The sequence below is a fragment of the Xyrauchen texanus genome, chromosome 4 (genome assembly GCF_025860055.1).
Source record: "Xyrauchen texanus isolate HMW12.3.18 chromosome 4, RBS_HiC_50CHRs, whole genome shotgun sequence".
NCBI classification, from domain to species: domain Eukaryota; kingdom Metazoa; phylum Chordata; class Actinopteri; order Cypriniformes; family Catostomidae; genus Xyrauchen; species Xyrauchen texanus.
Genome location: NC_068279.1, coordinates 24,645,287 through 24,660,193, shown reverse-complemented (window position 1 = coordinate 24,660,193; position 14,907 = coordinate 24,645,287). Strand labels below are relative to the sequence as shown.

General features: G+C 40.0%; 1 long non-coding RNA gene across 1 annotated transcript; it reads right to left on the bottom strand.

The window, feature by feature from the left end:
• Positions 1-4,665: 4,665 nt before the first annotated feature.
• LOC127640860 (uncharacterized) lies at positions 4,666-5,977 on the bottom strand. Its single transcript, XR_007970134.1, has 3 exons — positions 5,915-5,977; positions 5,548-5,673; positions 4,666-5,326 (listed from the first exon to the last, which is right to left on the bottom strand). It is a non-coding gene; the product is annotated as an uncharacterized LOC127640860 (long non-coding RNA).
• Positions 5,978-14,907: the final 8,930 nt, after the last annotated feature.

Genomic DNA, 14,907 nt, shown 5'->3' with positions numbered 1-14,907 from the left:
ACAAAAACACACAAAAAAAAACAAGGCGGAGTTGGTGTGGATGTTTGATGCTTGTTGTTACTGTACCAATGAAGTCACTAGTTCAGAACCCAACAGGATCCACTTTTCCATGAAATAAGATCCAAATCCCAACACCAAGGCCACTTACAATACTAATGAATACAGAAATACTTACTGTGGTAGGGAGGAGGGCGGGGCCGGGGCCGGGGGGTGATTGTACACACCAGGTCCCTTATCAGGCTAATCATGCCTCTGAGAGGGATTAAGGCCAACTGCGGAGGATGGTGCGGGAGAGAGAGATCGTTTACGGGCGTGTCCGTCATGTGTGTGTTTTTGTCTTTTGTTTAACACTGCTGTGTTTGGAAGACAGCCAACTATTACATTTTAGCAATGCACAGTATCTATTATTATTATTATTATTATTATTATTATTTTATTCAACATTATTATGCAATAGTACCAGAATTTGTTCCTAAATTCACTTTCACACACAAGGCTGATCTGAGAACATTATTTGCTCATTTGTGAGCACATAATGCATTCATTTCTGTACTGTACCCACAGGAGGCAGGGGGAAAAAAATCGAGGCCACAATTATTACATTAATTTGTTAAAACTTTAAAAAATTTTGTTTGCGCTAATTGAAAATATTGTTAGATACTATTTGCACCCCAGTGCAAATAGTGGTAGACTTTATATGCAATCCTAATTTAACAGTAACAAATAGTATAAGGGCATCATTGAAGGATGTTTATTGTCCCACAGACACCCCATCGCCTACCTCTAAACCTAAACCTAACCCATAGTAACATAGTATCATCATGGTATTTTGTAGTAAAATCATAGTTACCTCAGAATTAAACATGGTTACTGTAGTAACAGCATGGTTAATTGCATTAAAACTATGGCTTCTCCAAAAAAAAAAAAAAAAAAACGTTTACAACAATATTAATATGGTAAAACTTATTTTACCTGAATCAAACCTTTCTCTAAACTTCGAGACATTTACCGTGACCAAATCACTGCAAGGAAATCAACCTTTAAATTAATTTGTATTTATTATAAGTAGTATTAAAGAACACAAATTAAGATTTTTAGAAGAATTTCTCAGCTTTTTGATCCATAAGCAAGTGAATGGGTGCCAAAAAGCTAAAAAATCAACATAAAAGTAGTGGGTGAGACACCCACACCTATCAAATTGCTTCAGAAGATATGGATTTAACCACTTAAGTCATATGGATAACTTTTATGCTGCCTTTATGTGATTTTTGAAGCCTGCAAGGCTGCAGTACACACATTTTCAAAAAAGAAGCGGTTTCCTCATTTCCTGGGTCACACACCCGGTGATTACGGTCATCGCCGGGCACCGCACATCGGATTACGAGGACGGTTCCCTCCTCCCCCTTCGTTGATCGGTCCTATGGTGGGTACCCGGAGCCGGGTAAGTGCTTCGATGTCCCCAGACTCAGCACGGCCACGAGTTCGGGATTCGAGCTCCCTCAACGTGGCACCTCTGCTCTGCCCCGCCGTTCCGGTATGTCCGACATGATTGTCTCCTTGGCCCCCCTCGTCCGGAACTTGGGGGTGTGTCTTGCACTCCCCAACCTGTCGCAATGACTGACTGGGACCGTCCGACTCGGCTATATGATTCAGTTCGCCAAGCACCCGCCCGGGTTCAGCGGCGTTCGCTTTACCTCAAGTGCAGGGCGAGAATGCCGCAGCCCTGCGTATGGAGATCGCAACCTTTCTACAACCCCTTCTTCATCGTACCAAGGAAAGGTGGTGGGTCGCGGCCAGTCCTGGACCTGCAAGTTCTGAAGCAGGCCTTGCACAGACGCCTGTTCAAGATGTTGATGCGGAATCACATTTTAGCGAGTGTCCGGCATCAGGACTGGTACGCAGCAGTAGACCTGAAGGACGCGTACTTAAACGTCTCGGTTTCCCCTTGGCACAGGCCCTTCTTCGGTTCGCCTTCGAGGGCCGGGCGCACCAGTACAAGGCTCACTCTCGAGAGTTGTTGTGTGCGCGCAGGGACCTGGTGCTCAGGCACCTCAGCCGGATGGGGCTTCGGGTCAACTGGGAAAAGAGCAAGCTCTTCCAGGTACAGAGCATCTCTTTTCTCGGGTAGGAGTTAGACTCAGTCTCTATGATGGCGTGCCTCAAGAGCGAGCACACGCAGTCAGTGCTGAACTGCCTGAAATTGTTCAGGTGGAGCACGCTGCTCGGGTTGTTGCATGTGAGACTGCTTCAGCACTGGCGTCAGACTCGAGTCCCAAGATGGGCATGGCGCCACGGCACACATCGCATAGTCATCACGCCGATCTGCCGCCACTTGTTCAGACTTGGACAGGCCTTGCATTCCTGCGGGCAGGAGTTCCCTTAGTGCAAGTGCCCCAGGCGCGTCATGGACAAGGCGATAAACATTGCAGAAGTTCACCGTGATGTCATTCAGCCCCTGATAATCTATGCAAGGTCTAAGTGAGCTGTCCTTCTTCTCCACGAAGAAGATCTCTGCCCCTGCCAACGAAGAGGAAGGGCGGATTAGACTGGATGCCAGCGAATCATTGATATACCTGTTCATGTTCTCCCTATCAGGAGCCAAGAAGGAATACATACGTTGGGCGAGGAGAAGTGCAAGGGAGCAATTCAATGGCACAGTCGTATGGGAGATGAAGAGGAAGGGTCATGGCATGGGCTTAACACTGCCCTCAAGTCATGGTACGCCAATGGATGTCATGGTGCGCCAGAGTAGTGTCCTCCCCTTGGTCCATCCTGGCTAGACTGTTCTATCACAAAGGTGAGACAAAGAGACCCAAGAGCAGAGGAACAGTTCAAAGGATTTATAAACAATAAATTACAACTTCAGCAGATCCAGGCGAAGCGTGGAGATCCACCAACCACAGCAGAAGGTGATGGGTGTCCTTTTCGAAAAGTGCGCGCTGACCGATCAGTGAGCAGATCCGTATGGAATCCCCCTTGAAGTGTGTGTTCGTATGCAAGTGCATGCGCTGTGGAAGCCAGGAGCAGATCCGTGAGGAATCCTCTGCCGAAGAGTTGTGGACGAAGTGAACAGACGTACTGCAAACTGGAAGGCAACCACACTGCTGACACACGGGCAGAGATGGACAACCTAAACAGACACACGAGACAGGACCAACTAGGCAGAGAGAGCGAGGTAAGTCACTCCAACACCAACCAATCAAAGAACATGACACAACGAAGGGCTTAAATGGACAATGAATTAGTGGAGAGACATGTGCAGCTAGCATGCTAATTAGTGGTGTGATCAGCGTTCCCATAAAAACAATCAGTGTTCCCATGGAAACACTGATCACACATGCTGACAGCACCAGAGACATAGGAGCATCAGAGAAATAAAAAAAACAAACAGAAAAGACCAACAAACTCACCGGAACCATGACAGAAACAGAAAAGTAAGTCTGCAGTCATCTTATTCTAACAAACCAAATTACAGAAATACATGTTCTATTGTCTTTGATGGTGAGCTCTGGGGAGCGTGGAACTATTTTTAGGGCCATTTTTAATTTGGAAATATTTATGTGGGTAAAATAAAATAAAAAAATGTGGATGAAAAAATGCATTTGGATGAAAAAAACTGAATTAAAAACAAATTAAACATCTTTCAAAAGGACAATGAAATGTCAAACTTTGTTATTTGATACTTTAGCAATAACCTGATTGACATACTTTTCTTCTTGTCTTACTTCACCTTTGTTATTCCTTCTTTTTTCATTCCCACATTTCTCCTCTCCTCGTTGCTTATCTAGACTGAACATTGGTTTTCTTCTGGTAGGGCATCTTGTATATACACAGAAATACTTGTTCAGGACTCAAGAGTGTTTGGGCTCTCACACACACACACACACACACACACACACACACACACACACACACACACACACACACACACACACACATGTTGTGTTTCCATGTTTTATGGGGACTTTCCATAGACATAATGGTTTTTATATTGTACAAACTTTATATTCTATCCCCTAAACCTAACCCTACCCCTAAACCTAACCCTCACAGAAAACTTTCTGCATTTTTACATTTTCAAAAAACATAATTTAGTATGATTTATAAGCTGTTTTCCTCATGGGGACCAACAAAATGTCCCCACAAGGTCAAAAATTTCGGGTTTTACTATCCTTATGGGGACATTTGGTCCCCACAAAGTGATAAATACACGCTCACACACACACACACACACACACACACACACATATGCACACTTTTTAGTCTCTTTCTCTCAGGGGAAAAAGCAACCTAGTAATCTCTTTTCTACATACCTGTATTTTCATAACCATTTCAAATTCACGAGTGTTCATTCTCACAATGTGTTTTGTTGTGGCAGGATAATTCCATCAGTCCATACAATATACACTCTGCCTTTACCTTCATGCTCCAGTGACTGTTCCATTAGTCAGGGAGCGTGTTGTCTCTCTTGGTTCCTCTGAGGGTTTCCTTACCTCCTTTTGTGTCTGAGCTTATCTGGCAAGTCGTTCTCATTCCTTTCATACAAAGCTGCATTTTAGTTTTTTATTTGTTTAATGATTTTTAATGGAATTTTCGCCTACAGTAAAATACGAGAAGAATGCATCAAGCAGTGGGACTGTCCTTTTATTTTTACCAGTCTGTCAGCAAATCTTGTCAAATTGCTCATATAGTATCATACTGTAATATTCATTAACATACTTTATTGAATACTGTACATGTTTCTGAATTTGATAGTCGGGTTTGGGTCTGACAGGATCGTGGACAGCAGGGAAGCAAATTAATAAAATACATCTAATCATATTAGGCAGATGCCAACATGGACAGGTTGTCCTTAAACTCAATATCATGAAAAATACTATGTAAGGTAAAAGAAAATACAACCCACTACATAAAATTATGATCCCCAAATAAATCACACTTCTGCTATTGCTGAGGCATTCGTAAAATTGTAAATTTTCCTATTTAGCATTAATAATTTTGCATATTGTTGGATAAATGCAGTTCATGGTAAGATTAATATATTTCAATATTTGTTTTGTTGTTTTTTTGTTTGTTTTTTACTTTTGTGCAATAATCAATTGTGGCACAGTGTTCAGTTGCCACTTGATATCCTATGTAAAATTTAGATTCTAAAGCAAAACCAGTTGAAAACCAGTTGATAAAATGAATGAAAAAATACATATTTAATTTGGGGTAAGCCCCATCCTACGGTTCAGCGCTCCGGTGCTGCTTGAACTGTCAGATCCTGCTGGAGGTAATGACGGCAGGGGAGTGGAGCTTACCCCCACCCAGGATGAGACCTAAACTGGTGGAGATGGGGTGGGATGGGGGGTGAAAACACAGAAGTATGTGAACAACGAGAGGCAGCTGGCAGGCTTGTAAAGCAGAGGCTTCACTGTATTTGATTGGATGTAATGCCTAATGAATGAATCCCGAGATCTTCCTGCTAGAACTTTGCTCACGCATACATTTCTATCAGAAAGACATGAGATTATTGGAATAATATGATTGAAAATATACTTATACCATTTGGCATAAGCCCCATCCTACGGTTCAGTGCTCCGATCCTGCTTGAACAGTCAGATCCTGCCAGAGGCGATGACGGCAGGGCAGCAGAGCTTACACCCAAACGGAATTAGGACCTAATGTAACCTAAGCCCCCGAAAGAAAATACAAAACCATATAATTACACTCAGGACAATAACCAGGTATTCAGAGGATGAGGGACAAATTTGAAAGAAAATAAATATAAATGAATGATGCAAACATGCACCGATCAGCCACAACATTAAAACTACCTGCCTAATATTGTGTAGGTCCCCCTCATACTGCCAAACAGCTCAAACCTGCTATTTTTCTCACCACAAGTGTACAGAGCGGTTATCTGACTTACCATAGACTTTGTCAGTTCGAACCAGTCTGGCCATTCTCCGTAAACCTCTTTCATCAACAAGGCATTTCCGTCCACAGAACTGCCCCTCACTGGATGTTTTTTTTGTTTTTGGCACCATTCGGAGTAAATTCTAGAGACTGCTGTGCGTGAAATTCCAATGAGATCAGCAGTTACAGAGATAATCAAACCATCTCATCTGGCATCTGGTGTTTAAAACTAAACCATGCATTTTCTGTTTATTCTGCAAAGATAATAGCTACATCATTTAATAGCAGACACTTGTAACTAGTTTGTATTACATTTGTAATGCACTGACTTAAAAGAACTCCAAGATACAGACAGAAATGTCAAACGTTTTACAACCATCTCCCGTCTCCCCTATATGAGCATCTGATTTCAAGATAAATCTGTTTTATTTGCTGCTCCTCTGCTTCTCATTGGAACTTTATCGGCCCTTTCTACTCACTCATGTATACACACATTTCAGAAGAAACATATAAAAAAAGGAGACAGAGCAGCATAAATTCAGATTCTCTGCTTCCCTGTCCTCAGTCAACCTTGACATTTAGAAGCTACATGTGTATGTGTGTGTCTTTGTGAACCTTATCTCAGTTATCAGTATTGGGCTATTTTGAGATGTTTATATTCTATCTAGTGAATACTTTTGCCTCTTTGCTTGTATGAATAGATGTGAATGTGTATGCAAGTGTGTGTGTGTGTGTGTGTGTGTGTGTGTGTGTGTGTGTGTGTGTGTGTGTGTGTGAGTGTGTGTGTGAGCGTGTATTTATCACTTTGTGGGTACCAAATGTGCCCATAAGGATAGTAAAACCCGAAATTTTTGACCTTGTGGGGACATTTTGTCGGTCCCCATGAGGAAAACAGCTTATAAATCATACTAAATTATGTTTTTTGAAAATGTAAAAATGCAGAAAGTTTTCTGTGAGGGTTAAGTTTAGGGGTAGGGTTAGGTTTAGGGGATAGAATATAAAGTTTGTACAGTATAAAAACCATTATGTCTATGGAAAGTCCCCATAAAACATGGAAACACAACATGTGTGTGTGTGTGTGTGTGTGTGTGTGTGTGTGTGTGTGCAATATGTATGGTCCTGTAGCTTTGTCTGGTCCTTTATCATTAAACTGGTGGCAGTAACTTTAGCAAAAGGTCAGACATAAGCTAAGTTTACTTCTCTAATAAACAACTTCTAATAAATGCATTGAGGAACAAATCTGATAAATATAGCCTATTTTCGCTGCCTGAAATACAAAGCAGGGCTTTACGTTTACAGGACAGAAACCACAGGCAGTTCAAACACTTGAAATGCTACTCAATTAAAACAAATTTTGCACATCAATTATGACAGATGTTAAGTTAAGCTTGATTTATTTGGTATTAAGCTCACAAATTCCCAAACTAATGCATTTTTTATATTTTATGCAATTCTAATCTGTTTATACATTTAAACCTGATATTGTTTAAAGGGATAGTTCACCAAAAAATGAAAATTCTCTCATTATCAGGGGCAGATCTACTGAGGTGGCATGTAGTATCAACTGCCACACTAAGAAAAAGAATTGGTACTCCATCTACCACCACAGAATTTGGAATGCCACAGAATAAAATACAAATGTAAGTATATAGTTGATGTTAAAATTATCCACAGGTTTATTTGTGTCGAACTGTGAAATTCTTCAACTCTTCACTGAATTATTGTTTGATACATACATAGGCCTCAGCTTTGGGTGGAAATGGGTAGGTCATGTATTTCCTCAAAAGTTTTTGAAATTGCTTTCATCAGGTGTGTGTCTATACCAGTTTTTTAGGAGATTCTATTTCATCTGTGTGTGTTTTGAGTGGCGATCTGGCACTGGAATGTGTTATTTTGAATGTTATGAAGAGTTCTCATCACAGCCATTATTAGTGCCGTTGAGGGACAGCGTGCAGCAATGTTCTTACGTGCACACAGATGTGTGATCGTCTCGCCCGCTTTTCTGCAGCTAGTGCTCCTTTTCAGTGGAATCGCAAAACAAAATTCTACACACTCATGATATACATACACTGACGTACAAAAAATGCAATCTCTGGTTTATTAATATAAAAAGTTATTTTAGGGCGAATTAGAACCCAGAACCTGTAAAAACTAGAAGCAAAAAGGTTACCACTAGACCAATCGTTCATGTTCTGAATTAGAGTGTGGATCTATGTATATATTCAATGACTAACAAAACCCCAAGATTGATAGTGGCAGATGAAAATATTAAGTTACCATATTATGTGAAATATTCATTTGAATGCTTGAATTGATCATTAAGAATGACTATTTATCAAAACAGATAAAGTAAAATTATATTTTACTGTTCATAACTTATTTAATATTCATGAATGTCGCACTGCCCCCTTACAGTAATAATTTCTGTATGTTTTAGTTTCTGTTCAGGCCTATATTTGAGTTAATTTTCACATTCAGATGGCTTATTGCAGCTGTTACAAAGGTAATATACCTAGAGGACTTTATTAGCTCTAGAATAACATGGTATGTGTCACAGTATGACTGTGCCTCCTCCCTCTGTTAGTTTGTCATGTCTGCTTGTTTCTCTGTTTGTTCCACTAGCTGTATGCTAGCCCCTTTGCCATGGCATTGCCAATTACTCCTATCAGCTCATCAGCCATGTCACCTGTCTCTCGTTACATCTCCCTATATTAGCTTTTCTATTATGTTTTGTCCTGTGCTTGATAGTATTGTGTGTTTGTCGGTCTAGTCAGCTGGTGTTATCTTCCAATCTTTGGTCAGTTTATTTGTACCTGTGTTCTAGTTATATTCCTGTTCTGTTTTGGTTAGCATTTTTCCCTCCACTGTGAGAGGTTTATGTTGCTATATGTAGTTTGCTTAATAAAGCATTTTTGTTCGATCTCTGCATTTGAGTCCTTCATATCTGCAACACAACTGTGACCGGTATGTGCATGTACTCTCCATCCATGAATACTCTTTAAGATGAAACAATTTGGCTTGCATAAGGTAACGTTTATTCCAATCTGGCCTTCAATTTAAAATGAGTCTCCTACAACCCTGCTTTACATACAAAAACCTGTCATTATTAAACTCTGTAGTTTGTTTTCTCTTTTCACCCTGCAATTTGTGCCCTTTCCAGTTGCTACCCCAATGACACCTTAAAAGTATGATCCATTCATTTTAGATTGCCTAAATGTCAATCTAAGGAACATTAAAAATGTGTTGATCGTGTTTGAGAACAATGTCTTTGTGCTCCTGGAGATAGATATTTTGTTTTTATTTTCTATTATTATGTAATGGGGGTGGTGGCCTTTTAATGTAAACAAATATAATTACATTTACAAAATGCTTATATAATGTTTTTTTTTTTAATATATTTGCAAAATGGTTACTAGGGAGTTTTCTGTGGCAATATAATTGTATCGCAAATCCATGGACATTTGAAAGTGACTTTCTCTAATACTTGTTGCAATAAAGTTGATATCTTGATCCATAAAAACTATGCATGCGTATTTGCTTTGGTGTTGCCACCCCTCATAGACTTAATGCCACCCCATAAAAAAAAAAATCTACATCTGCCCCTGCTAATTTACTCACCCTCATTCCATCCCAGATTTGTTTGACTTTATTCTGCGGAACAGAAATTAAGATTTTTTAAAGAACTTTGAAACTCCAATCACGAAGTCAGCATGAAAGTAATCCATAAGTTAAATCCATGTCTTTGGAAGTTATATGATATTTGTGGGTGAGAAACCGCTAAATATTTAGGTCCTTTTTTTAAATTTATCGAACAGTACCAAACAGTAGGTTGCAATATGCATGAAGAAACCAAATTGCAAAAGCTGGAAAAAAAGCAGAATGTGGAAGTGAAAGTGGAGATTTTCAGTCCGTTTCTCACCCACGCCTATTATAATGCTTCTGACGATATGGATTAACCACAGGAGTGTTATGGCTCACCTTCATGCTGACCAGGTGATTTTTCAAATTCTGGTCACCATTCACTTGCATTGTATGGACCTACAGAACTGAGCTATTCTTCTAAAAAATCTTAGTTTGTGTTCAGCAGAAGAAAGTCGTATACATCTGAGATGGCATGAGGGTGAGTAAATGATAAGAGAATTATGTTTTGGGTGAACTATTCCTTTTAAGGTCAATCACAGCCTTGGCATTTATTGAAGCACCTACAAATTCAATGGTCCTCATTTTAGGGCTGAGCATTTATTGCACAGGCCATCCTGTCAGCACATTTTCTAATAATTATGATGGAACAGTCAGATCCATCACAATCTTAAACATATCTGTCATTACTGATATTATTACAGATGTTATAGACCCAAATTAAAATGTCACATGGGACCTCTGCACATATGCGTGTAGACACCAGAAAAACAACCCAAAAAAAGGGAATTCATAAAATCAGTTTTTACATAAGATTATTAGTATTTCTGTTTGTTTTTCAGAGGAAAATGTTATTTAATGACCTACTAATTGAAGTTAAGTGTTGCCATATTGTCATTTTATTTGCATATTAGGTTTTCATAACAGCTGAATAGATATAAGAAATATTAAGTATCAGCTGTAAAGATTTGAGTAGTAATTAAAAGATCAGCCAGTTTAAATAAAGAATAATTAAAGCAATATACATTTTCTTAATTATTGCATATGTTTATTATGTCACCTAAGGGAAAATACAGTTTGATTTGCATACAAAGTTTTGCTCATTTCAAATCCGTTCAGTTAGGACAACTCGCCAAGTTGTTTTTATATATATATATATATATATATATATATATATATATATATATATATATATATATATATATACACTCACCTAAAGGATTATTAGGAACACCATACTAATACTGTGTTTGACCCCTTTCGCCTTCAGAACTGCCTTAATTCTATGTGGCATTGATTCAACAAGGTGCTGAAAGCATTCTTTAGAAATGTTGGCCCATATTGATAGGATAGCATCTTGCAGTTGATGGAGATTTGTGGGATGCACATCCAGGGCACGAAGCTCCCATTCCGCCACATCCCAAAGATGCTCTATTGGGTTGAGATCTGGTGACTGTGGGGGCCATTTTAGTACAGTGAACTCATTGTCATGTTCAAGAAACCAATTTGAAATGATTCGAGCTTTGTGACATGGTGCATTATCCTGCTGGAAGTCGCCATCAGAGGATGGGTACATGGTGGCCATAAAGGGATGGACATGGTCAGAAACAATGCTCAGGTAGGCCGCGCATTTAAATGATGCCCAACTGGCACTAAGGGGCCTAAAGTGTGCCAAGAAAACATCCCCCACACCATTACACCACCACCACCAGCCTGCACAGTGGTAACAAGGCATGATGGATCCATGTTCTCATTCTGTTTACGCCAAATTCTGACTCTACCATCTGAATGTCTCAACAGAAATCGAGACTCATCAGACCAGGCAACATTTTTCCAGTCTTCAACTGTCCAATTTTGGTGAGCTCTTGCAAATTGTAGCCTCTTTTTCCTATTTGTAGTGGAGATGAGTGGTACCCGGTGGGGTCTTCTGCTGTTGTAGCCCATCCGCCTCAAGGTTGTGTGTGTTGTGGCTTCACAAATGCTTTGCTGCATACCTCGGTTGTAACAAGTGGTTATTTCAGGCAAAGTTGCTCTTCTATCAGCTTGAATCAGTCGGCCCATTCTCCTCTGACCTCTAGCATCAACAAGGCGTTTTAGCCCACAGGACTGCCGCATACTGGATGTTTTCCTTTTCACACCATTCTTTGTAAACCCTAGAAATGGTTGTGCGTGAAAATCCCAGTAACTGAGCAGATTGTGAAATACTCAGACCGGCCCGTCTGGCACCAACAACCATGCCACGCTCAAAATTGCTTAAATCACCTTTCTTTCCCATTCTCACATTCAGTTTGGAGTTCAGGAGATTGTCTTGACCAGGACCACACCCCTAAATGCATTGAAGCAACTGCCATGTGATTGGTGATTAGATAATTGCATTAATGAGAAATTGAACAGGTGTTCCTAATAATCCTTTAGGGGAGTGTGTATATGTATGTATATATATATATATATATATATATATATATATATATATATATATATATACACACACAGGTGAAACTCGAAAAATTAGAATATCGTGCAAATGTTCATTAATTTCAGTAATTCAACTTAAAAGGTGAAACTAATATATTATATAGACTCATTACAAGCAAAGTAAGATATTTCAAGCCTTTATTTGATATAATTTTGATGATTATGGCTTACAGCTTATGAAAACCCCAAATTCAGAATCTCAGAAAATTAGAATATTGTGAAAAGGTTCAGTATTGTAGGCTCAAAAAGTCACACTCTAATCAGCTAAACACCTGCAAAGGGTTCCTGAGCCTTTAAATGGTCTCTCAGTCTGGTTCAGTTGAATTCACAATCATGGGGAAGACTGCTGACCTGACAGTTGTGCATAAAACCATCACAAGGAGGGAAAGCCTCAAAAAGTAATTGCAAAAGAAGTTGGATGTTCTCAAAGTGCTGTATCAAAGCACATTAATAGAAAGTTAAGTGGAAGGGAAAAGTGTGGAAGAAAAAGGTGCACAAGCAGCAGGGATGACCGTAGCCTGGAGAGGATTGTCAGGAAAAGGCCATTCAAATGTGTGGGGGAGCTTCACAAGGAGTGGACTGAGGCTGGAGTTACTGCATCAAGAGCCACCACACACAGACGGGTCCTGGACATGGGCTTCAAATGTCAAACGCCTTACCTGGGCTAAAGAAAAAAGAACTGGTCTGTTGCTCAGTGGTCCAAAGTCCTCTTTTCTGATGAGAGCAAATTTTGCATCTCATTTGGAAACCAAGGTCCCGGAGTCTGGAGGAAGAATGGAGAGGCACACAATCCAAGATGCTTGAAGTCCAGTGTGAAGTTTTCACAGTCTGTGTTGGTTTGGGGAGCCATGTCATCGGCTGGTGTTGGTCCACTGTGCTTTATTAAGTCCAGAGTCAACGCAGCCGTCTACTGGGACATTTTAGAGCACTTCATGCTTCCTTCAGCAGACAAGCTTTATGGAGATGCTGACTTCATTTTCCAGCAGGACTTGGCACCTGCCCACACTGCCAAAAGTACCAAAACCTGGTTCAGTGACCATGGTATTACTGTGCTTGGTTGGCCAGCAAACTCGCCTGACCTGAACCCCATAGAGAATCTATGGAGCATTGCCAAGAGAAAGATGAGAGACATGAGACCAAACAATGCAGAAGAGCTGAAGGCCGCTATTGAAGCATCTTGGTCTTCCATAACACCTCAGCAGTGCCACAGGCTGATAGCATCCATGCCACGCCGCATTGAGGCAGTAATTAACGCAAAAGGGGCCCAAACCAAGTACTGAGTACATATGCATGATTATACTTTTCAGAGGGCCGACATTTCTGTATTTAAAATCCTTTTTTTTTATTGATTTCATGTAATATTCAAATTTTCTGAGATTCTGAATTTGGGGTTTTCATAAGCTGTAAGCCATAATCAACAAAATTATATCAAATAAAGGCTTGAAATATCTTACTTTGCTTGTAATGAATATATATAATATATTAGTTTCACCTTTTAAGTTGAATTACTGAAATTAATGAACTTTTGCACAATATTCTAATTTTTCGAGTTTTACCTGTGTGTATATATATATATTCGACATGGTATGGGCTTGGCGGACTAGGTCTGCTCTATGCATGCATGCAGCAGCTACTACTGCTAACTGAAATGAGTAAATATGCTGCTGACTGAACATAAAATCTCCCAAACTGCATTCAAAGAAAATAAGACGAGCAAATAAGGGGATCCCTCCCCCAACTGCAGACATGTGGGCTGCAGTGAGGTGGATTTCAGTTATATCTAGATAGCAGTGTATCTGTTGCTTGTTAAAAATGTGTTCCTATTGAAGTTTGTCTAGTTATCTTTTTTTATTTTTGTTTATATTATTATTTTAGAATGTTATTCCAGAATCCTTTTTTACAGCACATTTGCACTGTTGCTGTTTCGACCCGTAGATGCTGCAGTTGCGGCACCTGGACAGCACATTTCCGCTGCTCCTATTTTTATTTAATTTTTTCATCCTACGGAGGATGGTGGTATGCTGCTGAAGGAATCATACAGATGTAGATAAATTATTTGATACTGGCAAAATACCGGTGTGACATCACAATCAGCCGATGGACCCACATGGTCCTAGCAGGTGATGCTGGAGATCTTTTATATACTCTTCAATGACATATCCGAAGAAAGATCTGCTACAGCCTAGTGCCCATAGATGACCGTAGACTGCTGCGTTATCTGAATTGGTAGGTTCCCTTTGTAAGGGCATAAATTCTAGAATAACATTCTAAAATAATGCTGTCTTGCTCGACTGAGGACGTTCGATAACCTAATCGCTTCATCAGCTAGGGACAGCAGATGTAAACTAGCTATTAGCTAATTCTGGTGCAATTACTTTTAATTGTGCATTGTCCCTGTAAAAATAAACAATAAAATGAAATGAAATCAGCTGCAGTTTGTTTCGCTAATTGGCAGATTAAATTCCTTCGGTGTGTTTGCGGACAGGGATTCATGGATCACATCCGATACTCGATCTGCTCACTGATCTTCTAGGAAAAAGGTACTTTCTTGGTCTGAAGCTCGAGGTGAGAAAATGAGAAAATGATGACTGCAGGAGGCTTTAGAAATGCTGCATGTTACCATGCTGCCGCAGCCGTGCCACTACAATGCGTATGCGGGTTATACATAATTTGATGGGGCGAAAGGCTAACATAGGTCCACCTTGCTATCAGCCTGTGCCACAGAGTTTCCTATCTGAAATTAATTGTCATTAGTACTATGATGCAGAAGTACAGTACACGGGTATAATGTTGGAGCCCTTATCTGAACCTGTTCTGTGCAACACACATTCATACATTTGCATTCCTGGGTTAGGAGGTGTGTCAGCTCATTAACGTGTTGTGTGTTTAGAT